The sequence below is a fragment of the Pleurodeles waltl genome, chromosome 7 (assembly GCF_031143425.1).
Source record: "Pleurodeles waltl isolate 20211129_DDA chromosome 7, aPleWal1.hap1.20221129, whole genome shotgun sequence".
Classification (NCBI taxonomy): Eukaryota; Metazoa; Chordata; class Amphibia; order Caudata; family Salamandridae; genus Pleurodeles; species Pleurodeles waltl.
In genome coordinates, this window is record NC_090446.1 from 464,777,921 (window position 1) to 464,805,275 (window position 27,355).

Consider the following 27,355-nt stretch of genomic DNA (forward strand, 5'->3'; position numbering starts at 1 on the left):
CTCCTCTTCCTCCACTCCCAAACCCCCTCCAGCTACCCGTCCCAGTGTCTCCAAACAACTTTTCCTTTCCACCCTTAACCTATTTCCCACCACCCCCCGTCCAACTCATAGGTCCCGTACTAGCACCTCAGCCACAAAATCACCGGGACCAGTGGTGCCTGTTGTCACAGGTATGTGGAGTGCACCGGCCACCAGGCCAGCCAGTGTATCATGGAGGCAGAGCACAGCCAGTCCCCCAGTGAAGCACCAGAAGTTGGCCAGTGCCTGGCGTGAGAGGGGGAAGACTCCGGCCACCCAAGCCGCTCACAGGGGTCCCGGGGGGAGTGTGGACTCAGTTGTGACTCAGCAGAAGAAGCCTGCAAAGTGTGGGAGGAGCAGCACAGTGGAGAAGACCGCCATCATCCCCGCTGGGCAGGAGGCCACCGCCATCCCCATCATCGCTGCCCAGGACGCCACCGCCAGCCCCATCGTCACTGCCCAGGAGGGCCCTGCCAGCCACAGCCCAGCTGCCCAGGAGGGCCCGCCAGCCCCAGCCCAGCTGGGCAATGAAGGACCGCCAACTCAAGCACCGCTGAACAGTGCAAGCACCGCTGAACAGGGCAAGGACCGCCAAGGCAAGCACTGCTGAACAGGGCAAGCAGCGCTGAACAGGGCAAGGACCGCCAAGGCAAGCACCGCTGAACAGGGCAAGCACCGCCAACTCAAGCACCGCTGAACAGGTCAAGCACCGCTGAACAGGGCAAGGACCGCCAAGGCAAGCACCGCTGAACAGGGCAAGGACCGCTGAACAGGGCAAGGACCGCCAACTTAAGCACCGCTGAACAGGGCAAGCACCGCCAACTCAAGCACCGCTAGCCCATGAGTGGCAGGGGCAGTGACGCAACAGGGACCGTCACGGGGTGAGTGATGCACTCTGGGCACCAGTCCCCCTCCAGAACCAGTGGAGACTTGCATCCACTCCATCTGTCCTTGGCAGGATGAAGCACTCTGGGCACCAGTCCCCCTCCAGAACCAGTGGAGACTTGCATCCACTCCGTCTGTCCTTGGCAGGATGGAGCACTCTGGGCACCAGTCCCCCTCCAGAACCAGTGGAGACCTGCATCCACTCCGTCTGTCCTGCACAGGATGAAGCACTCTGGGCACCAGTCCCCCTCCAGAACCAGTGGAGACTTGCATCCACTCCGTCTGTCCTTGGCAGGATGAAGCACTCTGGGAACCAGTCCCCCTCCAGAACCAGTGGAGACCTGCATCCACTCCGTCTGTCCTGCACAGGATGAAGCACTCTGGGCACCAGTCCCCCTTCAGAACCAGTGGAGACTTGCATCCACTCCGTCTGTCCTTGGCAGGATGAGGCACTCTGGGCACCAGTCCCCCTCCAGAACCAGTGGAGACCTGCATCCACTCCGTATGTCCTGCACAGGATGAAGCACTCTGGGCACCAGTCCCCCTCCAGAACCAGTGGAGACTTGCATCCACTTCGTCTGTCCTTGGCAGGATGAAGCACTCTGGGCACCAGTCCCCCTCCAGAACCAGTGGAGACTTGCATCCACTCTATCTGTCCTGCACAGGATGAAGCACTCTGGGCACCAGTCCCCCTCCAGAGCCAGTGGAGACCTGCATCCACTCCGTCTGTCCTGCACAGGATGAAGCACTCTGGACACCCGTCCCCCTCCAGAACCAGTGGAGACATGCATCCACTCCGCCTGTCCTTGGCAGGATGAAGCACTCTGGGCACCAGTCCCCCTACAGAACCAGTGGAGACCTGCATCCACTCCGTCTGTCCTGCACAGGATGAAGCACTCTGGGCACCAGTCCCCCTCCAGAACCAGTGGAGACTTGCATCCACTCCGTCTGTCCTTGGCAGGATGAAGCACTCTGGGCACCAGTCCCCCCTCCAGAACCAGTGGAGACCTGCATCCACTCTGTCTGTCCTGCACAGGACGAAGCACTCTGGGCACCAGCCCCCCTCCAGAACCAGTGGAGACTGTTATCCACTTGAGAGACTGTGGCTTTGCACTCCCCAGGATACAGCAGTGGGCAAACCACCCACTGGAGAGACTTGAGAGACTGTGGCTTTGCACTCCCCGGGATAAAGCAGTGGGCAAACCACCCAATGGAGAGACTTGAGAGACTGTGGCTTTGCACTCCCCAGGATACAGCAGTGGACAAACCACCCACTGGAGAGACTTGAGAGACTGTGGCTTTGCACTCCCCAGGATACAGCAGTGGGCAACCCACCCACTGTAGAGACTTGAGAGACTGTGGCTTTGCACTCCCCAGGATACATCAATAGGCATGGAGCCCCCTTGTGGATCTGGCGTTGTGCACTCATCCAGCTGAGGTGCCCCCTTTTCTCTTCCCCCTGAGGTGGCTGTTGTATTTCTATCTGATGCCCCTGCAGTGTTCTCTCCATCATGTTCGGGTATCTTGGGTGGGCCTCGCCCATGCATTTTGGGCCCAGTGGTCCATGGACTATGAATGGTGCAATACCTGGACTACTATTCGTGGTGTATATTTTGTTAATAGTGTATATATGTATATTTTTGCTTACTCTATTTTGATATATTACAATGATTACACTAATTTCCTTTTGTCTTTGCATTCTTCCGAGGGGGTTGGGGGGTGTTACTGTAATGTTTGGATATGCATTGGTGTGTGTGTTGTAGTGGGTGAGGCATCATGCACTGACCTAGGATACTTAGCATTGACGTGGGGGATGTACTGGTCCACCAAGCACACCATCTGCACATTCATTGAGTGGAAACTTTTACTATTCCTGAACACCTGTTCACTCTTGTGGGGGGGGGGGGGGGACAAATGCAATATGTGTTCCGTCAATCACCCCATTTATATTGGGGATATGTCCCATATCCTAAAGCTCAGCCTTCACAGTGGCCAAACCCTCAACCTGGGGGAATGCAATGTAGCTGCGCATGTGATTTATCAGGGCAGACAAGACTCTTGTCAGCCCTATTGAGAACATTGGCTGTGACATTCCAGATGCCAAGCCCACTGTCACTTGGAAAGAACCAGTTGCCAGGAAATGAAGCAGTGATAGAACTTGCACAAGAGGGGGGATCCCAGTGGGATGACGGATAGCAGATATCAGGTCTGGCCCCAATTGTGCACACAGCTCTGTGATTGTTGCCCTATCCAGTCTATAGGTGAGTATTATGTGCCTGTCCTCCAGTGTAGCCAAGTCCACCAGCGGTCTGTACACGGGAATATGTCTCCATCTCTTATTCACCGGCAGCGGTAGGAATCTAAGGAACAAAAGAGTGAGGAGCCTGTCACAAACTGAACAATGGAGCCACAACAGGAGTTTGCAAACTGTATACATGAAATGGGTCAGTGTGATCTGTACAGTATGTGCCTATTTCTCCTATGACGCAGCATTATTCCATAGGCCTGTTCCCCCCCCCTGAAATGGCGTCCGCTTGTCCTGTGTAGAGAGACAGGTGGAAGTGAGGTAATCCTGCAGACATTGTGCGCTGTGACGGTAAGTGGCCGGAAACCGTTGTGCAATTCCTCATTGGTTAAAATTGGGCCCTATGGGGCACAGTGACCAATGGTGATCTACGCCGGTGGTGACGGTATGCACCGCCACGGATGTGACTGCCATTTTCTATCATATTCCTCACTTGTTTCCTGACCTTCCATAGGAGAACACATACACTGCATGTGCTGCTGTGACCTGTGTCTGCAACCTACCATGGGCCGTGTGACTGTTGAAAGGGCCCCAGCCTTCACTTCGGAGGAGTTGGAGAGAATGGTGGATGGGGTCCTACCCCAGTACGGACTGCTGTATGGGCCTCCAGACCAACAGGTGAGTACACTGTGGGCACGATGCATGTGGCATGCATGTATGGAGGTGTGTGTGAAGGCATTGTGTAAGGGGGGAGGGATGTACTCCTGGCTGGGTACATATTGAGTGCTGGGCTATATGTGTGGCAGTAGTGCTGTTAACGGGTATATAGGTCATTTGTATAACTGGCTGGACTGTTTGTCTGATGGTGTTCTCCTGCCTGTAGTGCCTCTGCAGGTCAGCGTCCATCAAAAGAAGGGTATATGGTGTGCAATCGCCAGGGAGGTGCAGACCCTGGGGATCTATGGCAGGCAGAGCACCCACTGTTGCAAACGGTGGGAGGACCTGAGAAGCTGGGCACAGAAGACCACGGAGGCCCAGCTAGGAAGGGGTTCCTGTCGAACCCTGACCCCCATGATGGCCCGCATACTGGCGGTGGCCTATCCAGAGCTGGATGGGCGCTTGAGGGCAACACAGCAGCCACAAGGGGGTGAGTACAGTGGCTATCATTACAACTTACACCTGGTGGGGTGGTATCTGAGTGGTGGTTGTGTGTCAGTGGGTGCCCCTAGGCCAGGCCAGACATAGCAGCGTAGGTCCTCTGGTGACTAAGGGTCTGAAGGGGAAATACTGCCTACCTAGCTTGTTAGCATCCACAACTGGTCAGGGCTGCGTGGGTCCCAGGTATGCTTCAGTTGGCGGTGTGTGATCCTCCTCATGCTTTGGTGGCTAGCAATATCACTGGTCGTGCAATGCATAGTGCATAGGTCTGTACCCCGTGTGTGAGGGTGCTGTGTATGCCAACGGTAGAGTTGGTGCAGTCACTGACCCAGTGTATCCTTTGTCTCTCTCCCTCCTTTCTTGTTTTGCCTCCCTGTTCTTATGTGCATTAGCATCATCTGGCGGAGGAGCAGAGGCACTGGCGATGGAGGGTGCTGCATCCCACAGGACCCTTGAGGCAGAGTCTACTGACGCAGAGGGCATCAGTGGGACGGAGGGCGAGGGGAGCACCACGGCAGAGACTGGGGGGACAATACAGACTCAGATACCTCCTCCGATGGGAGCTCCCTGGTGGTGGCGGACACCTCTTTGACCACCCCAGCTACAGATACAGCCACCACCCCCGTACCAGCATTGCTTCCCCAGCATCCCCTCAGCGAGTTGCCTGTGCCCGCTCACCTAGGAGGGTGGGCATCTTCTTCGCCCCAGGCACCTCAGGCCCTGCCCCAGTCAGCCCTTCTGACCTGAGTGAGGAGGTTATTGACCTCCTGAGATCCAGCTCTGTGGGGCAGTCAACCATTGTGAATGCCATCCAGGGGCTGGCAGACCAGATGCAACAATCTAATGCATTCCTGGAGAGCATTTATGGTGGATTGGCAGCCCAACAGAGATCGATCCAAGCTCTGGCCTCTTCTCTGATGGCAGCCATTGTCCCTGTTTCAACCGTCCCCCCTCGATCTTCCACTTCCCAGTCCCATTCTCCTCAACCGCAACCCATCCCAAGTGCACAGCCAGACGAACATGCACACAAGACAACACCCAAGAGTGTCACAGGCAAACACAAGCACCACACTTCATCCCACAGGCACACACACAAACACCATCCAGTTGCAGACACAACAACATCCACTACGTCCACTGTCTCCCCCTCCTCTTCCACCTCCCACCCTGCTATGTCTACACTTACACCTACATGCACTACATCATCATCCACGACCTGCATCATCCCCACACCATGCAGAATACACACCTCACTGGCAGACACCTCCACAACAGCCATGCACACGTCCCCAGTATCCTCTCCCACTGTGTCACCCCTCCTAAAGTACACAAACACAAGCACTCAGACACCCGACAGCCATCCACCTCACAACAGCATACAACCCATGCACCTTCACCTAAATCCAGCAGAAAAACACCTCCGACAACCACTCCCTCATCCCCCACTCCCATTACTTCTCCCTCTTCCAGCCCCAATGTCCCTAAAAAGCTTTTCCTTTCCAACCTTTGACCTCTCCCCTACCCCTGCCCCAGTCCTGGATGTATGGACAGGGTATCAAGAACACAAGCAAGCACCTCACCCAAACAGTCCATGGGCCCAGTTCCATCAGCACCTACTAGTGGTGGAAAGGATTCCACACCACAAAAACTGAAGAGGAAGGATTCTGCACAAGCAAGCAAAAAGGGCAAGGAGCCTGCACCAGCAAGCAAATAGGGGAAGGAGCCTGCACCAGCAAGCAAGAAGGGCAAGGAGCCTGCACCAGCATTCAAATAGGGGAAGGAACCCGCACCAGCAAGCAAGAAGGGGAAGGAGCCTGCACCAGCAGCTCTCACAGAGCCCCCACTGCCAACTGTGCTTGTGCAGCCATCAGCGAGTGCAGGGGCTGAGCAGGATCCTCCCACTACTACCACCACCACCACAGTGCAGCCACTGCAGGGTACAGGGGCTGAGCATGAGCCTCCCACTACTACCACCACCACAGTTCAGCTGTCACCACCGGCGGACGCCAAGTGATCCAGCTTCCATGGGCTGCTGTTCGGCCTGTCCCCTCCAGAAGCAGTGGGCAAGTCACTCACCTGAAAGACTGTGGCCTTGCACTCCCCAGGACCAAGCACAGGGCTTGTTGCCCCCTCCAGAACCAGTGTGAGAGACACCCACTTGAGAGACTGTTTGCTTGCATTGCCCAGATCAAGCACAGGGTTTGTTGCCCCACCCAGGACCAGTGTGGGAGACACCCACTCGAGAGACTGTGGCCTTGCACTCCCCAGGACCAAGCACAGGGCATGTTGCCCCCTCCAGAACCAGTGGTCTTGTTTCCACTTTTGGCTGAGGTGCACCCCTCCCCCTGAGGTGCCTGCCTATTTGCCAACTGATGCCCCTGCAGTGTTCCCTCCGTATTGGTGCAGGTAACGAGTGGGGCCTTGGAGTTTGCCCTGTGGCCATGTGGCCCCTGTGAACTAAGGACTGGGCAGTGTCCCTTTTTTGTACATTTGTACATATCTGTTGCATTGGAAAAAAGTATTATTCATTTTGTGTTGATCTTATTATAATCACATCCTGTTGTCCTTGAATTATTCAGACGATTTACAGGGAGAAATTGTTATCTTCTGCAGCTGGTTGTGTGTGTATGGGGTGTGTGTTGTGCGTGTGTGTGTGTCACTCTTGTTCCCACCCCTTGTGTGCTAGGCGGCAGTATTCACCATTGTCGTCTTCGCCGGCATTGGTGTTCGTGGTGGAGCATAACGTAGAAGATCATCGGGAATACTTGCATTTCGGGTTCCATGGTCGAGTGGTTCTTCCTTGTGTCTCCAATGGTGAGTCATTTCACTTCTGTGCAGTGTTTCTGCCAGTCTTTTGATGCCATTGGTACCACCCTGGAAAAAGTTGCAGATTGCCATGTCATAATATGGTGGGTGGAACTTTGTCTTCCACCTGGCTGTAGGTGGCTACCGCTGTGGTGACTTTTGTTTCCGCCCTGGTGGTCGGTGTGGTACATTGGCTGTCTCTCGGACATCTAACCGCCATGGTCACAATTTGGCGTAACTTACCGCCAGCCTGTTGGCGGTATTACCGCCACTTCATCACCGTCCGCCAGGGTTGTAATGAGGGCTAAAGTTTGGGTAATGGAGTCAGTAGAGCCTAGAGCTCTCCAGGACCGCTGGGCTGGCCCATTTGAGATCAAGGAGCGGAAGGGGGATGCCACTTACCTAGTGGACCTCAAGTCCCCTAAAAACCCTATAAGGGTGCTCCATCAGAACCAACTGAAGCCTCATTTTGAGAGGTCTGAGGTCAGCATGCTTCTGCCAAGGACGGTGATGGGTCAGTGGAGGGTGTCAATCTCCCTGACTCCCTGACCCTAGATCAGAGAGGAGACTGCTACCAGTTATTGGAACAGTTCTCTTCCCTGTTCTCCCTCACCCCTGGACTCACACACTTGTGTGTCTATGACATTGACACAGGAGACAGTCCTCCTGTAAAGAACAACATTTACAGAGTGTCAGACAAGGTGAGGGCTAGCATCAAGGAGGAAGTTGCCAGGATGCTGGCTCTTGGGGTGATTGAGCAGTCCAGCAGTCCCTGGTCCAGGACACTGGTGTTGGTTCCCAAGGCTGCCGCTCCTGGTGCCAAACCAGGGCTTAGGTTCTGTGTGGACTACCAGGGTCTCAACTTTGTCACAAAGACAGATGCTTACCCCACCCCCCAAGCTGATGAGCTCGTAGACAGACTAGGTGCTGCCAAGTTCCTCAGTACCTGTGATATCACGTCAGGGTACTGGCAGATCACCTTGACTGAGGGGGCTAAAGAGAGGTCTACTTTTTGTACTCCTGAGGGTCATTACCAGTTCAGAGTAATGCCCTTTGGACTGAAAAATGCCCCAGCTACCTTTCAACAGTTGTTTAATGGGGTCCTAGCTGACAAGGATGCAATCTGCGCCACCTATCTACACTACATTGCCGTCTATAGTTCCAGTTAGGAGGAACATCTACTCCACCTCAAGGAGGTGCTTCAGGCCCTGCAACAGACAGGCCTGACATCAAGGTCAGTAAGTGCCAGATTGGGCAGGGTTCCGTGGTGTACTTGGGACACCTAGTAGGTGGTGGCAAGGTGGAGCCCCTACAAGCCAAGATTGAGACAATCAAGGTCTGGCAACAACCTAGAACCCAGACAGAGGTGAGAGCCTTCTTGGGTCTCACCGGGTATTACTGCAGATGTGTTAAGGGCTATGGCACCATAGTGGCTCCCTTAACAGAGCTCACATCCAAAAAGCAACCTAGGCTGGTGAATTGGACAGAGGTTTGTCAGAAAACCTTTGACTCCCTGAAAGAAGCCATTTGCACAGCAGCCATGCTCAAGGCCCCTGACTACTCCAAAGAATTCATTGTGCAGACAGACGTTTCAGAGCATGGCATGGGGTGGTTCTAGCACAACTGACTGAGGAGGGTCTAGACCAACCAGTAGTCTTTATTAGCAGAAGGCTATTACCACGGGAACAGAGGTGGAGTGCTATTGAAAGAGAAGCATTTGGTGTGGTCTGGGCACCAAAGATACTGAAACCATACCTGTTTGGGACTCGCTTCCGGTTTCAGATAGACCACAGGCCCATCAGATAGCTCATGCAGATGAGGGGTGAAAATCCTAAACTCTTGAGGTGGTCCATTTCACTGCAGGGGATGGACTTCACAGTGGAGCATCGCCCAGGGACTGACCACGCCAATGCTGATGGTCTCTCCAGATACTTCCGCCTCAGCGATGAGAGCTCCCAAGGGGTTGGCTAGCTCTCCCCACTTTCAGCTGAGGGGGACACATGTTAGACCTGACAGCCTTAAGGTGGTTATCCCCCAACTTTTTGCCAGCCTCCCTTCACTTTTCTGACACTGTTTTTACTGGTGTTAGGACTCTGCACACATTACCTCTGCTAACCAATACTAAAGTGCATATGCTCTCTCCCTTAAAACATGGTAACATTGGTTAATATTCAATTGGCTAATTTGATCTACTTGTAAGTCCCTAGTAAAGTGCACTACATGTGCCCAGGGCCTTTAGATTAAATGCTACCAGTGGGCCTGCAGGACTGGTTGTGCCACCCACATAAGTAGCCCCTTAACAATGTCTCAGGCCTACCCTTGAAGGCCTGTGTGTGCAGTTTCACTGCCACTTCCACTTCTTCTTGGCATTTAAAAGTACTTACCAAGTCTTAAACTCCCCTTTTTCTACATATAAGTCACCCATGAGGTAGACCCTAGGTAACCCGTAGGGCAGGGTACTGTGTAGGTGAAATGCAGGACATATACCTATGTGTTTTATATGAGTAGTGGAAAACTCCTAAATGTGTTCTCCACTACTGTGAGGACTTCCTCTTTTATAGGCTAACATTAGGGCTACCCTCATATACTGTTTGAGTGGTAGATTCTGATCAGAAAGGGATAAACAGGTCATGTTTAGTATGGCCAAAATGGTCAAATCAAAATCCTGCTTATTGGTGAGGTTGGATTTTATATTAATATTTTTAAAATGCCACTTTTAGAAAGTGAGCATTTCTCTGCACTTAAGATCCGTCTGTGCCTTACAGCCTGTCTGCAATCCACTCCTTTGTTGGGCTGGTTGACAGCGCCTGCGTTGCGACTGGAACTTCTACGCACAGCCACACCAGATCGATGCATTGCCGAGCCGGAATGACGCAGACTGACTTCCTACGTAAAGAATCGACACATCGCCTGCCAGGCGACAGAAACTCTGAGAATTCACCATTCCGGATCGACGCAGCACCTATGACTTCGTCCCGCAAGCCCAGGATTTCCACACATTGTCACTGGGCATCAAAAGACCCTGCATTGCAGTGAGGATCCAAGACTGCGGGCCACAAATCGACGCAAAGCCCTTGCAGCGTGGTAAGAATCAACGCATTGTCTGTGCCAGGTCAGAAAATCTGATGCACACCTTCCTTTTTCCACCCATCTTCTTCTCTGCGGTCTTCGTGCATGTAGTTTTGCTGCATACCAGGTACTTTGTGCACACAAGAAGCATTTGTTGATTTCTAAAGACGTAAGGCTCTTCTTATCATTGCAAAAGTGATATTTCAAATTGTGCTTATCAAATCTTGTTCGTTTGACCTTAATTTAACCTGATAAATATCTGTGTGGTGTATTTTTGTGGTGTTTTCTCCGTGTTATTGTATGATTTATTGCACAAATACTTTACAGATTGCCTTCTAAGTTAAGCCTGACTGCTCAGTGCAAGCTACCAGGGGGTGGGCACAGGATAATTTCGATTGTGTGTGACTTACCCTGACTAGGAATGTGGTCCCTGCTTGGACAAAGGTGAATACCTCTGCCAACTAGAGACCCTATTTCTAACAGAGGTCCACTAGTAGCATTTCATTTACAAGCACTGGGTACATATAATACAATTTGCAAGCAAATTAAGGCCCATATTTAAACTTTTTTAGCGCCTCATTTGCGTCATTTTTTTTACGCAAACGCTGTGCAAACTTACAAAATGCAATTGTAGTTTTTAAGTTTGTGCCGCATTTGCATCAAAAAATTTCGCAAATGCAGCACTAAAAAAGTAGAGAACACAAACACGTTTAGCCCTGGTTAGCAGTGGTAAAGTACACACAGTCTTAAAAGTCAACAAAAACAGGTTCAGAAAACAGAAGTCATGAAGGCAAAAAGTTTGCGGGTGACCCTGCAGAGAGGGCCAAGTCCAACACCTTACATATAGAGATGAGTTCAAGAACACACACGTCAGAGACATATGAATTATATCATAAGTATGTATTGTTATACAATATTTTATGTTTCATTCAACGATATAACTCTGCAAGGTGCTCCGTGCACAGTCGGTGCATAGAGGGGAGTAAATGGTAAAAAAGATAGCACTTCGAATGCTTTTTCAGCCTAGACACATAATAGTTATAAAATATCTCAAGTCGGCTGGTAGGACAATCCGTAAAACTTCTTTTCCCAACTAGAGGGATTAATATACGGACAAAAACATAAATTCCTTAGCCGTTTTGACCTGTTACAAAATGTTTGTTAATTATGCATCAATTGGGGAATTCCTCAGGACCCTGATGGGAACAACTTGTACAATAAATACGCATAATTTAGGGCCAGATGTAAGTACAAAAGAATTTGCGACTTGCAAATTGCGAGTCCTTCCGACTCGCAAATTGCAACTCGCAAACTGGTATGCAGAAAGGTGTCTCAGACACCTTCTGCGACTCGCTATTGCGACCCCATAGCGAGTCTAGGCACTCACGGGGATGGTGGCCTGCTGGAGACAGCAGACCACCATGTCCGTGACTGCTTTTGAATAAAGCAGTTTTTTTTTTCTTTTTGCAGCCCGTTTTCCTTAAAGGAAAACGAGCTGAAAATTGAAAAATTACCGAAACCATTTAGTTTTATTTATTTTCAGAGTAGGCAGTGGTCCATAGGACCACTGCCTGCTCTGAAAAAATATATTTTTTTGCATTCACAAAGGGGAAGGGGTCCCATGAGGACCCCTTCCTGCTTGCGAATGAGTTACCATCCACTTCAAGTGGATGGTAACTGTGAGTTGATTTGAGACCGCTTTCGCGGTCACAAATCAACTCTACATCACGATGCGGTCGCAAATAGGAAGGGAACACCCCTTCCTATTTGCAAGTCGGAAACACATTTTGCGAGTCAGTATCGACTCGCAAAATGTGTTTTTGCATCGCGTGAGGCCTTTTGTGCCTCGCAAACGGCGTTTTTCGCTGTTTGTGAGGCGCAGAAGGCTACCTACATCTGGCCCCTAGTCTTCATGTGCTCAAAAAAGGAAGTCGTCGGAATCCATTCACCAATCTAATATTAGATAGAAAGGTTGCATTTTTTTTATAGAAATAACGTGCTTATAAACGCTCTTTATAGAAGTCTCATCTCATTGACTGTACTGAAATTGAAAAATGAGAACATTGAGCTATTAAAGCTTCTTCATATATCCCATGTATTGCTATCCAATAGCGTTTTTTCAAATGTTCATTTGTACTAGCTTATTTTCTCAACTTGCACACCACATTTACATGCAATATTTTATTTTTCATTACTTCACGTTTTAACGTCTTTTGCATATTTTTGACAAAGATTTTTAAAAATGCAGGCTTGCCAAAAACATACCTCTTTGCTTTGCCAATGCTGATTCAGCATAGCAAATTTCCAATCTTTCTTTCAAGGGTACAATTCTGATGAACTTTTAACGCTAAATTCTAATTTAAAGGTGCTGTAGACAAATGCATGTGTAAGGTGAAAATGCACATACATTTAAACCATAGATATGCTTAATATAAATCAACCTTTCCCATCACCATCTCTAATTACAACTGAAAAAGTGTGTAGATAGATTATCTTCCATCTAATCAGTAACCAATTAACCCAAACATCTAAATTTTCATTAAAACATGTTTGGTAGTTTTGTGCTTAAAGTACGTGCTGGGAATTACCCTTTTTGCAGGGTTATTGCAAAAGGTTTTGCCTCTAACCTATGTGTGCTGCATTTGTTTTTGCTGGCTTTAGGACTCTGGGCACTTCACCACTGCTGACAAGTGCTAAGTGCAAGGGCTCTTTGTCTAAATTGTATTGGTAATTGGTTTATCCACAATTGGCATATTTCATTTACCAGTGAGTTCCAAATATAGTGCACCAGGTGTCCCCAGTGCCTGTAATTCAAATGGTAAAAGTGGGCCTGCAGGAATGATTGTGCCACCAACAAGAGTGGCCCTGCAATCATGTTTCTGGCCTGTCATTGCAGTGTCTGTGTGTGCAGTTTTAAACTGCCTCTACGACCTGGCAAGTGTACCCACTTGCCAGGCCCAAAACTTCCCTTTTGCTAAATGTAAGTCACCCCTAAGGTAGGTCCAATGGATCCCCATGGCCAAGGTGAAGTTTAGTTGAAATGTAGGACATGTACTGGTGTGTTTTACATATCCTGATAATGAAATACTGCTAAATTTGTTTTTTTCTATTGCAAGGACTCTATCTCCCATATGGTAACATGGGAATTGCATTGAAATATCTTTTAAATAAAATTTGTCATTGAGAGCAGATAGAGGTGTGCAGTTTGGGGTCTCTGAACTCATAATTTGAAAATACATGTTTTTGTGAAGCTTGTTTTTAAATTGTAAGTTTGAAAATGTATATTTTAGAAAGTGGGCATTTTCTTGCTGAACCATTCTGTGCTTCCGCCTGTCTGTGGAATTCACTGTGGAAACATTTGGCCTGTTTGTGAATTCACTCTAGACAGTCACACAAAAGGAGCTGAGATGTGCCCTGTTTATCCTGATGGGTCTTCCTGAGGTAGAGTGGTGGGAGGAGCTGACACTTGCACCTGAATAGGGCTGTACCTGTCCTTACACAAAACAGTCCCCAAACCCCTGGTGTATGTCTGGGGCCAGGGCAGGAAAGGCAGGATCGTATGCTGTACAAAGACTTTTCTTTGCAGTTTGCTTACTTCAAAGGCAGAAATGAGTATAAGTACTGGACCTCAGAACCGACAAAGACTTCTTCTGGACTGAGGACATTCTGCCAGGAGTAGGAACTAGATGCTATAGGAGGGACTGCCACTCTGACTGTTGCTTTGCTGTGCTGGCCTGCTGCCTACTGCTTTTGTCCTGGGAGTAAAAGGACTGGACCTTGCTTTCTACATCCTGATTCCAAAGGTTCTCCAAGGGCTTGGACGGAGCTTGCCTCCTGTTAAGAAGTCTAAGGGAAATCAAAGACGTAATCTGCCAGCACTTGGGCTCTCTTGCTGAGACTTCTGACTTGCCAAGTGCTGCCAAATCCAGTTCCTGGGCCCTTGGGAGTGAGTTCTGATACAACCAAGCAGAAACCAAGTACATCTAGTGCCTCAGAAGTCCTGCCACAGCGCGAGTGCCAAGTGGTGTGTCCATAAACATGTCCACTATAAAAACATTGTGTAGGACAAAAGACATTAAAGGGGATTCCCGCCAGAATTTCCATCCTTGCTTCGTGCTGGTTTTTGGTAGACCTCAGTCTGTATGTCTCCATGGATCCTGACCTGGGGACTGGCAGCCTGACCTCGTACCAAGGTAACAAGGGTTGGGTGTGCTTCTCATGAACATTGTATGGACAGATTTGGCTTATATCACCATGCTCTTGTTTAGGGGCCACAGATTAGGTTTTTAGGTAAGAATTGTATGCTTATGTTAAGATAATATGTTGGGGTTGTTTATAGTCAAACCTCTAATTTTCACAATCCTGAATTTGTGGTTCCTCACTATCCTACTCATTGCAGCTTCTGCATTTTATCTTAGGTTGCAGTCTTTTCAATAAATGTATTAAAAACTGTTCTGCGTCACTTTACTTGCCCATGTGTGTGTAAGAGACTTGTACGTAGAGAAAAAAGGGTAAGACTTGTTTCCACCATGATTTCCCTGAGGGGTCTTCAGAGTCCATGCAAGGCTGCCACAAATCTCCTTCACTGGTTGGGTTTTGGTGAGGTACTACTAGTGAGCCTGGAGGGTTAGACTGAAATCTGCCATCTGGTGTAGGAGTGACTCAGTTGCCTACAAAAGCAGAAATGACATATGTGAAATGAGGAAAACAAATAGCCTGATTGCTCCCAACAAAAAAAACTCCACAATTGGCATGCTGTGGTGGCACCCATGGAGATTGGAGGACATGGGAGGTGGTGGCGCATCCATAAGTCCAATGTTTTTCAGTACCAAGGAACACCCTATGGAGAGCACCTCATGTGCGCCTTGATGTTGGCTGCTCTAGTGTCCAAATACAGGCACACTGGGCCTGCTCCATTGGAAAGACATGCTAGACTGTGGATAAGGGAGGAAAGTGTGTTTTTAATTGAAGGGGAGTCAAGTCAGGACTCTTTCCAAGCAACACCCATATCAGGGTGAACCATGAAGTCACTAAATTAACCTGTGCTTCTCCCTCTACTTGCTCGACACAAAAGCAATTAGGCTTAACTTTCAGGCAATGTATAAATTATTTATGCAGTACTAAAAAAGTAATAAAGTGAAAACACAACACAAAACAATTCTCACACCAATTCAGAACAATAGCACAGATTTTAATAAATAAAATGAGACTTGAACACCAAAGATCCAATTAGTAGAACCAGTGAGATACAATGTCTAAGTTTTAGGTGCATAGTGCCTAAAAGTACAAAGCGTCATTTGCGGTCATCTGTCATGTTAGAATGGGGGGCAGGCAGGCTGATCACAATGGAGAGCAGGCTGGATACAGGGACCAGGTTAGTCCTCCTGAAAAAGTTACCTTCTCAAAGTCTGGGAGAAGAGTCCAGTTTGTGGTGGAAGAGGCTGCGTGGAGCAGGGAGAGCATCTCAGATGGTCATTGCTGTAGCGCAAAGAGCAGGCCAGACATCACAGATGGTCGTTAGTGTGATGTAAAGATTTGATCTTGCGTTGCTGATGGTCGTTCCTGGAGCTTCGCTTTGGTGATTGTAGGTGGCAGCAGAGTCTCATAGTGAATTGGCCTATTTGCGTTCTTGATCAGCCTATAACTTCAAGATTTCGCAAGTTCTTTGCAGAGGAGTGCATTCTGATGCCAGCGAAGGGTACAGGACCAGAGGAGGTACCCCTTCTGAAGCATGGACTCACTGTAGTAGAGCCCAGCAGGACTTAGGCAGGTCCGGTATTGGTCCAGGCAGATCCAATTGTAGCAGGTCAGCGGGGTAGTTGCAGGGAGGTTTCTGGAGTTTTTTGTGACCCTATAGCTCAGAACAGGAGGTCAGCCAACTCACCCTTGGTGTCACTCAAGTCTTCCTAGGAACAAGGAGATGCACACCTCTCCTTCAAGCAGCAAGGCAGTCCTCAAGCAGCGGGACAATCCACTTACGGTACAAGGCAAGCTTCAAGGAACAGGGGGGTAGGAGCAGAGCAGCCCTCTGAGGTACAAAGCAAGCCTCAAACACCAGGTCGGTCCTCTGAAGTGCAAGACAGTCCTTTTTGGGGTTCTCTGCAAGTCCAAGAGTGTACTGAAAAGTTGGCCTGAGGTTCCAAAATTCATACATGATGCCAGCCTTTGGAGTGAGAGAATTCTCAAGGTCTTCCTACATCCCTCCTTCCCATTGCGCAGGCTCCAAAAGGTCTAGGACCACAAAAGACTGGTACTAAATTCTTTTAGAGTATGCTGGAAGCAGCCATTTGAAAAGTTAGTGAGGCAGATAACATCTCTGTCCCGCTTATCCACCCAACATCCAGTCTCCCTTTGTCTTTTTGTGTGGGGAGTAATACACCAACTGCTTTCTGGAAGTCCTTTGTCCAGATCTCCTTCTAGGGCTTCTTCTTAGAAGTCATCTCAGTCAAAGGGGCAACAACTGTGCCATATCCCTTGACACACCTTGTATAGTACCCAGTGGTCTGAGGAAGGCTCTCACTTCATTTTGTGCTTTAGGGGGTTCCCAAGCCAGGATGGTCTTAATCTTGACTTGGAGGGGCTTCACCTTGCCCCTGCCCATGAGGTGTCCCAAATACATAACAGATCCCTGCAATATGTGCCACTTGCTAGCCTTGTTAGCCAGGGCTGCATGTTGCAAAGCCTGAGCAACTCCTGGAAGAGTAACAGGTGATCCTCCCTGTTGAAGACAGCAGTACCATCCAGGTAGGCAGCACTGAATGCCTTCATCCGAGCCAAGACCCTGATGACCAACTTGTTACAGGTGCATTCTTTAACTTAAAGGGCATCATCTTAAAATGGAAGTGGTCCTTTGGGGTGGAGAATGTAGACCCCTTTTAAGCCCCTTTGGTGTGGGTAATCTGCCAGAGAAACAGCCCTTGACCTATCTACGAGCTCATCATCTCAGGGGATGGGGAGAGCATCAGTCATGATAACTAAGTTGAGACTCCTGGAGTCCATGTAGAAACTGAGTTCTGAGGCAGCACAGGGTGGGGCGGCTTTGGGTACCAGTATCACTGAGCTACATTAGGGACTATTGGAGTGCTCAATCATCCACAGTTCAAGCATCTTACTTGATTCTAGCCCTCACCTTGTCAGATGGTCTGACAATGTTGTTCTCTACAGGCCTACTGTCCCCATTATCAATAGCATGGGTATACAAATGTGTAAGTACAGGGTTGAGGGAGAACAGAGTGGCAAACTACCCTAGCAGCTGGCAACAGTCCCTCTGATGTTCTGGGATCAGGGTAGGAGATAGGTTGACACCTTCCACTGATACATCCTGCTCTTTTCAAGATAGAAATTAGGGGAGAGGTTCACTGTCCTCTTCCACCCCATGATCTGTCACCAGGAGCATGATAACTTCAGACCTCTCATAGTGTGGTTTGAGATGATTAACATGGAGTATCCTTACAGGGTTCCTGGGGCACTTAAGGTGCACCAAGTAGATGAGCTCCCCCCTTTCTCTCCTTCACCCCACAAGGCCCTGACCAGTGGTCTTAGAGGGCAGTGGGCTCCATTGGAATCATAATTCACACTGGAGTGGCCTACTGGTCATTCCAGAGCTTTAATACTTCCTGATTCTCAGACGCCTTCTTCCAGAATCACTGCATCTGGTTTCTGGGAGCCACCATGTAGGGAACTACATCCTTGGTAGGCTTCTAGGGAGTGTGCTCCCATCCCTCCTTCACCAGACAGAGAGGTCCCCTAACAGAGTGGCCACACAGAAACTCAAAGGGACTGAACCCAACTCCTTTCTGAGGCACCTCCCTGTAGAGGTATGGCAATAGGACTGCCCACTTCCACCTCATGGGCTATGGTAGGCCCACTATATTACCTTTAAGAGTCTGGTTGAACCTTTCAATAAGCCTATTGGTCTGAGAGTGATAGGGTATGGCGAACTTGTAAGTCACTCTACACTCATCTCACATTCACTTCATGTAGGCAGACGTGAAGTTTGTGCCACTACGTCTTTGATAAACCCCACTCAGGTAAATAGCCGCATCAAGGCCTTAGCCACTATGGTTATAGTCCTCAGAGGTATTGCCTCGGGTTATCTAATGATATCAGCCACCTTAACCATGATAACTCTGTTGCCTGGGGCAGTTTTGGGGTCAGGGGCCGAACATTTTTGACATCCACCCTTTGAAAACGGGGTGCAAAGGACAGGTAAGAGAACCAGGGAAGACTTACGTTTTACAATAGGCTCACTATATAGGAGGCCATTCTCCCAATGGATAGGATGATCTCCTGAGATGTCACCGGTTGCCTGGGCCTCAGATTGCCGCCTCAAGCCTTCAAGAGTTGGGCATTCCTTTTGAGCTCTGCAGAACTCCTCCCTAGTGGGCCTGCCATCAACCTGCCATCCAGCCAGCTGAGGCAGATATTCCAGAGGTGCAATATCCTACCCTGTAGGTGCCAGGACATCACCTGCAGACACAGCCTCAGCCTCCTCCCCGACAGTGGGAGTTTCAGAGGCTGGTTTCCCATGCCCCATGCCCTTCCACCTCTTGGCAGCTACTTGGGCCATTCTTCCAGACTCAAGGTGTCCCTGGCTTCCCTCTGTAGTTGCTATGGCCCCTGTGGTCAGACAAACCTACTCAGGCAACCCTAACATCTCAGGTGGATCCTGAGCTTGACTTCTTTAAAGAGTGTGTTCCAGATTAGTCTTTAGCAGACCTTCTACAGATATGGCAGGACTCATAGCTAGCTTTGGAGAAACTGAGATCCCCACTCCCATTCAAAGGGGAACAGAGCCACTAGGTAGTGACTTTCATGGTTGTCTGGTAAAACAGCCTGGTGAAATATATCGGAGATTACAAGCTCTGAGGACACCAAATGATAACCTGCAGTAGTCATACTTGCTCCTGGGTCCCTCAGAGTCTCCACCCTCTGCCCATTAATAATGACAAACTGTTATATACTTAGAAGTATTTGAAGGCATGTGGGTAGTATGTCTTTGCCATCCACGCACGCTAAGGTAACCTCTGCTCTACCCCCATACTAACAGGGCAATCTCCTCCTCAAGGTCTACATTGGCCAACACAGGCTCTGCCCACCAGTTGAAGGCTGTGCCCCCTTGGGGCACTTGACAACCCCCTTCATGTTCCCATACCTATAGTGCTCAATACAAAAGGGGAAAAACTCCCTTTCTTCTTATGAAAAAAAACATTTTTTTAATCAGGTTGGGGGTGGGTTTCCTTATCCTGAGAATAATTTTGGGTTTCTTGAGCACTCTTTACTTTTATTTTTGTCCCGTTCTTTCTTCTGTTCGAGATCCTGTCCACCCTTTTGGGGATCCCCCTGAAATACCTTCTTGGACACTCTAGTGCTGAGTCAGAGGTCTGCTTCCTTTGCAAGTTCTCTGGGGTCAGTTAGCGTGCTCTGTCTGAAGGATGGGCAGGAATATGGCTTTGGAGGCTTTTCAGTTTTCTGAATGATGATTTTTATTAAATACAAATTAGGCAAGAAAAAGAAAGAGCAGAAAAAAGAGAAAAAATGTATATTTTTGTATGCACAAAAAATCTCAGTCTCTCTTCCTGTATCCAATTCTTCTGAGGGGTAGAGATGTTTGTGACTTTTATTAACCTTGTTTTTTTCCTTTCTTCTTCCGCTAGGTCTGTGTGGATGGTCACCTTGAGCACCCTCAGAGGAAGTAGGAAAAACATAGTGGTGAGTAAAAAGATAGGTAGGTTTTGCTACCCTAGCCTTGCATCTGTTCTACTTCTCCAGGTGTTTCCTTGGCTTAGTTGGTAATCCATTACCAATTACCAGTGAGGGAAAAAGGGGGTTAGAGGGTTTAGAAATCTGCCCTTTTATAGTCTGGTGCATAGTTTTACCAGTTTGTAAGTAACAGGGTCAATGGGGTATTCAGAAGGAAAAAGCACAGACACAAACTTAGGATCCAAAACAGATTGAGCCTTTTCTCTTTTATCAGGTCCCGGTGGATATTTTAATCAGCAAGCAATATCTCTTTCACTTACTAGTTCTCACCATACTCCCTCCCATACACAACAGCAACATAACTCTTCTGTAAAAACAGATAACAGGGCAGAAAAGAAAATTGGTGAAGGGAAATAAAGAGAGTTGTGGCAAGTTGAGATGTGAAAGCTGGTGGCATTCAATCCTTGCTCAACTCCTCTGGCTCCTCACTTACTTCTCCTGCCTCATCTGGTTGTGCCTCATCATCTTCCGTTTGGTCTTTCTCATGTTCGGGGGTCTGCTGTTATACTGTTGCCTATTCTTTCAATCCTGTTCTCCTCGCTTTCTCCTCTGACTTCAGCGTCTTCCTGGTATGCCTCACCTGCCCCCTTTTTGTCCTTTGTTTCTTTTATTACCTGTGATCCTCCCACCTCTTCATGGAAAATATAGTCTTACTTTCAGAAGGTGGGTGGAAGATGTCAGTCCATTCCCCTCTGTCTAATGCTATGCTTCATCTCTTCTTTTAGATGCTGCTGGCACAGGACTTGGATCTCCGAAGGAGCCGGGTTCACCTTTCCAGGTAAGTTAAGGAAATAATTTGGCCCATTTTCACATGTTGCCAGTCAGGTATTGGCTCAACTTGATAAAGCAGTTACTGAGCATATGCTCCCTCAAAGCCAGATGCAAAAACATCAAGGTGATGGTTGGAATGTTTGAATTAATCTCAGCCACTGGTGATCATTGGGGCTGCATTGCAATCTATTGTTATTTTTGCCCTCCATGCATCTCAGTTTGGACCCTGCTATATCCAAATCAGTCTTGACCCTGCTCCTTGTGAGAACAGTCCTGTAACGACTCTGTCGTCCCATTTCTAGGGGGCGCTGTAAGGGGACTCTCAGTAGCCTGGGAATCACCTTGAACACTTATCTAGAGTCCCTTGCTGACTCCTGTTTGTTTCTCTTTTCGCCATGGTATTCTTGTGTAGTACTACATTTGCTTCCTGGGACTGCAAATTCCATAATGCACAGCCTGATAGTCAGGAAAGCCTGGATTCTGTTTCCCATTGCTTTTCTATGGGAGAAGTCCAGTTGCTCCTTTTCACTGGATCCTCTCCTCCAGGACTTGCAAGTGTCTGAAACTACACACACATGAGACCTCTCCGGTGCAGCCCAGCTTGGAACGGCTTATAAGCAGCCATTTCCTCAAGACCCATGTCGTGCATTGGAGTTCGATTCCTTTGTGTTACAGACCCCTTATCTGATGGTGCTCCAGTTCTGTTCCTGTTTTGTTCCAGCTTGATCCTGTTTCCTCTTTCTCTGCCCTGCTCCTGATTGTTCCAGCCAGAGTCTGCTCCCTGTTTCTCTGTTCTGCTCCTGCCTTGTTTCAGCCTAAACCTGCTCTCTGTTTCCCAGTCCTGTTTACTGCTTATTCCTACTCCTTGTATTCCAGCCCTGTCCTTGCCTGTTCCAGCCAGAGCCTGCTCTCTGTTTCCCAGTCCTGTCTCTGTTTGTTCCAGCCAGAGGTTTGTGCCCTGTTTTCCAGTCCTAGTCCTGCCTTTGCTTCAGCCTGAGCCTGTTCCCAGTTCTTGCCTCTGCCTCTTAGTTTGTTCCCTTCTGTTTCCGTTTCTTCTGGGTGATTTGTGTCTGGTAAGTGTTCTATCAGTCTTCACCAGTGTATGAGTGTCCTCCTTTGTACTGGGGTTGGCTGCTGGTTTCCAGGAGGCAATTCCAGCCCAAATTCTTGTCTAGTGTCATTCGTTGTCTTTCGTGCCTAACAATGACAGTGTGCTATTGCTGGTTTCTCAGGAATTGCCACTGTTTCCTGCGGGACCCACAAGAGCGTGTCTTGTGTATGTAAGTACTATCCGTGTTTGTGCTCTAGGGTCCAGAGACAGAATCACTTCTGCTGCCTCCTTTCTATGGGCTGGCAGGGAGACTATCTGTAAGAGCAAACTGCACAGAGGCATTGACATTCCCTGTCACTGTGGGAGGTTCTGCGCCTTACTCTGTGTACAACCCCAGCATGTTTGTCCATTAGTAATCTGTTTCCTGTTTGTTCACACAAGGGTTGCTCTGCTTTTACTTTCCTGTTTCCTGTGCCTGTCCATAGCTGTTGTTTCCGTGTATGCCTTTAGCTGCTCTTCTGCCCCAGTACACTACCTCTTTAGGATATTCGGTGACCTCAAGGGGTGTCCCAACCAGAGTCCTGATCAGACCCACCTGAATCCGTGACAAGTCCAGCCCGAACTGCAAGGCCAGGTCCTCCTTGAACAGGAACCAAAGCAACCTAGGACTAGTTTTGCCCTAGTTAGAGCTCTTCAGCAAGCTATAGTTTGGTTCTGAGGTGGCTTGGTGGGCAAAAAATGATGGATTGGGATGCAGCCTGAATGATCGCCAGTGGCTGAGATTAATTAAAGCATTTCATCCACCACCCTGTTGTTTTTCCATTTGCTGACCTATATGCACCAGGTATGTCCAGACGTGAGTCCCAGGCTCACCATGCCACTGGAACCAAGCTCTACTGGTCCTAGGTTGCTTGTGCTCCGTTTCAGGGAGGACCTGGCTTGGCAGTTTGGATACGACTGTTCCCATGTGGGGTGGGGTCACCACTGATTTGCATATGGCTAGGTCCAAACTGAGGTGGCATGATGGGTAAAAAAACAATAGCTTGCGATGCGGTCCAAGAGATCCCTGGTGGCTGAGATTAAGTCAAACATTCCATTCATCATCATGCTGTTTTTGCTCTCTGAAACCCAGGACACACAGCCCATTGAAATCACTTGTCTTACTGCCCCTCACCTAACCACTCAGTGCCATGCTGGAGTAGCCTAAGAAATCCACCTAAGACTGGTTTGGCAACTTCTGTCTATCCGTGAACCTTGTGCAGTATTTCTACGTGGTGAGCTCAAACATAGGGCATTATTTAGATTTTGGCAGAGGGGTTACTCCATCACAATGCTGAAATCTAAATCCTATAGGAAACAATGGTATTTAGATTTCAAATGCGAAGCTATTCATCACTGCTGTGATGGAGTAACCACACCGCCAAAATCTAAATCAGGCCCTAAGTCATCAGAATGCCCTTCATGGGAGCATATATGATCTGATCCTCCACCTCTAGTGTAAGAAGGGTATTCCTCCCCGTGTGGGTACATGTTTCCACAGACGTACTCCCCAATTTTGCTCTGGGACCCTGTGTATTCTCCGGGTTACCTCATAGGCAGAAAACATTTATCTCTATCAACCCCTATGGGATAGGCAGGCACCGGGTCTTGGGTTAGGCGGGCCCTCCCCTCCAAATGGGACACTAGATTACTGCCACCAAGCTGGACTCTGCTGCCTGCTTACCTTTAAGGGTCCAGCTTTTTCAGACTCACCTAATGAACCAGCACCAACTTCCTTTCAGGCAAGTGATCTCAGCTCAGCTTTCTCATTGGCCTTAGGGACCTCCGCCTTTGCACTTTTCTCCTCTATAGCTCTTTTTTCAGAAGATTCTTCTTTGGTGGTATTACCCCTCCATCTCCTCCTCCCACTCCTTCGTACCCTCTTCATCCTCTTAGTCCTATGTTGTAGCTTGTATCTTCCGAGGCCCTGAGGCCCTTTTAAAGCGCCCACTTTTTGGAGCTCTTGGTTGCTGGAAGCCCCGCTCTCTGCAGACTCCCTTGAGCTTAGCCACAGAGTATCTCTCTGGATTGTTGATCTCAAACTCCATGCTTGCAGGCAGAGTTACAGACGCAAACAGTATGGTATAATGGGAGTTGATTTGGAAAAAGCCAAACAGGCCGATCAAGGTGAATTTAAAAGAAGTCAAATTCGATGTCAGATTATTTTGGGGATTTCAGTTTTACATAAATCACTGAATGTAGCTGCACAAACGGAGGAGCTGAATCTCACTTCTGGCACCAGTGTAGGAAATTGGATTTTTGATTGGGGGGGGGGCAAGACCCTTCCCTAACACTAACAGCAATCCCTCTCAGGATGAACCAGAAAAGTCACAAAATTAACCTGTATTTAACCATCTTGTAGTTTGTCACAAAATCAGTTAGGCTTACCTTAGAGGCATTGTGTAAAGTGTTTATGTAGCACCCAAACAGTAATGTGAGGCACAATACATGAAAAATTTCCAAACAAGTGTAGACAAATAGAGTTAATTCTAATACATAACATAACACCAGAACAACAACAATTCAATCAGTAGAACTGGAGTAATCCAGTTTCAAAGTTTTAGGTAAATATAGGCTCTCATTACATTCCTGGCAGTCGGTGTTAAAGTGGCGGTAATACCACCAACAGGCCAGCGGTAAAAAAAATGGGATCACGACCATGGTGGAAACCGCCAACATAGACAGCCACTTTAACACTCCGACCGCCACAGCGATAGCAACAAACACTGCAGCGGTAACCACCAACAGACAGGCGGAAGACAATGTACCTCCCACACTATAACAAGGCACCAATCATCCAGCTTTTCCGGGGCGGTACCAACGCCATCAAAAGCACGTCGGAAACAGTACACAGAAGAGAAACCACTCACCTTTCGTCACCCAAGGAAGAATTAGGATGCCATGGAGCCCGAATTGCAGATCCTACCCATGTTGCTGTATCTATTAATACACCACGAAGTGGAAAGAAGGCGGCGGCGACGACGACGACGGTGCGTACTGCACCTAGCACAAAGGGGAGGGGAGGAGGGAAAAGAGAGTGACCCGCAACACCTCCACCCTCCACCCACAACAACATACACACACATATCCAATAACATCACATATACATCCCGTCACCCCCTGGAAGAACGCAAGGACAAAACAAAATGAGTTTAACTACTGTTACATTGGAACAATCAGATAGATCAAGAGAACAGCAAATAATCAGAATACACAAAGTACACAAGTCTGTACACTGTCCCATGAAATGTCCTTGGACCAGTGGTCCCAAAAAGCATGGGCAAAGCCCACACATGACACCTGCCTCAAAATGGAGAGAAAACTGCAGGGGCATCAGGTTGAAAAAAACCAGGCGCCTCAGGGGGAAGGGGAGAGGGGGCACCTCAGCCAGATGATGGCACGACACCACTGCTCCTTGAGGGGGCTTCATGCCCACTGCTTGGTCCTGGGGAGTGCAAAGCCACAGTCTCTCAAGTCTTTCAAGTGGGTTTACTGCCCACTGCTTGGTCCTGGGGAGTGCAAAGCTACAGTATCTCAAGTCGGTGGTTTGTCCACATGCTCTGCAAGAGCTTTGTGCCCAGAGTTCTTCATCCTGCCAAGGACTGGGGGAGTGGATGCAATTCTCCACTGGTTCTGGAGGGGGCTTTGTGCCCAGAGTGCTCCATCCTGCCAAGGACTGGGGGAGTGGATGCATTTCTCCACTATTCCTGGAGGGGGATTTGTGCCCAGAGTGCTTCCTCCTACTAAGGAGTGGGGGAGTGGATGCATTTCTCCACTGGTTCTGGAGGGGGGGTTGTACCCAATGATGCTGCACAGGGGGTGTGGCAGTTGACATCCTCTCACCTGGGAGTCTTAGCCACGTGATGTATCTGGAACAGGTAGCATGATACTCCATGGAGGCAGAGCCACACTCCATCCTACGGTGACTTAGGCTGCCAATTGCTGGTTCGTGTCAGTGCTAAAGGTGGTGTCTCAAGTGTTGTGTCCAGGGTCCAGGACATCACCTGCAGACTCTGACGGCTGCCCACTGGGGATGGGGCTGACGTCTGACAGAGTGGCATCGGCTGTGCACATGGCGGTGCTGATGGCGGTGCAGGTGGCGGTGGCTGCGGCGGAGATGGTGCCAGTGCTGGCCGTGGTGCAAGTGACTGTTGTGGTGGATGGAGACACCATACCATCTCCAGCAGCCTCGGAAGGCTGATCCTTGAGGAGGATGCTTCAGCCTGACGTTGTGGCAGTGGCTGTGCAGGTGGCGGTGCAGGTGGCAGTTCAAGCGGTGGTCGGAGCGGCGGTGGTGACTGTGGTGCATGTGGCGGCCATCCCTGATGATATGATGGTCACCAACCCCTCACCAGGAGACATCGTGCCCTAAGGTTACGTGCCCTTTGGCTTGTGGCCCTTCCCCATCTTGACAGTTGCTGCAGGGATCTTGACACTGTCCACTCGGTGTTTGGGCGAGGCCTTGCTGGGTGGGTGGTGTGACTGTCCCCTGCTGGAAGCTGGCCCCTTTTTGACCTTTGCAGGTGGTAGTACAGGGTGGTCCTTCTTTTCTGTTGGTGGCACCCTGGCAGCTCTGACTGGTGCCCCTTAGATCGCACTGGACTAGCAGGGACCACAGAGGATGCAGATTTGGTGGCTGAGGTGCTGGGCTGGGATCTAGACATCCTGGTCCTAGGAGAAGGACGGCGGGGAGGTGTAGGGAAAAGGTTAGTGTTAGCTAGGAAAAGTTTTTTAAACACACTGGGATGGAAAGTTGGAGGGGGTGTGGGAGTGGAGGAAGAGGTAGTGGTTGTAGGAGGTGTACGTCTGCTGAGTTTGGGTGAAGGTGCATAGGCTAAGGCTGTTGTGGGGAGGATGGTGGTTGAGTGGGTGTGCGCCTGCATTTGTGTACTTTGGGAGGACACAGGGGACGTGTGAATGGTAGTGGGGGTGGTGATTGCACGTGAGCAGTGTGTAGTGATGGGCGTGCTGGTGCTGGAGGCAGTGGCTGATGATGTAGTGCATGCAGGTGTGAGTGGAGACGAGACAGGGAGGGAGGTGGAGGACGTGGAGGAGGGGGACACAGTGGAGGAAGTGGATGTTGATATGTGTGCATGGGTATGGTCTTGTGTGAGTGCCTGCGGTGCTTATGTTTTCCTGAGCCACTTTTGGGTGTTGATGTGTGTGCATGCTGGTCTAATGGTGTGCTTGGGATAGGCTGAGGTAGAGAGGAGTGGGTCTGGGTAGTGAAAGTTGGAGGGGGGAGGCTGGACACAGGGACAATGGCTGGGATCAGTGCTGAGGCTAGAGCCTGAAATGATCTCTGCTGGGCTGCCACTCCAGAATGAATGCCTTCCAGGTATGCATTTCTTTGCTGCAAATGCCTCTCGGCACCCTGGATGGCATTCAGAATGGCTGACTGCCCAACAGTGAGGGATCTCAGGAGGTCAATAGCCTCTTCACTGAGGGCAGCAGGGCTGACTGGGGCAGGGCCTCAGGTGCCTTGGGCGAAGGAGATGTCCACCTCCTGGTTGAGCGGGCACGGGAAACACGCTGAGGGGCTGCTGGGAGGG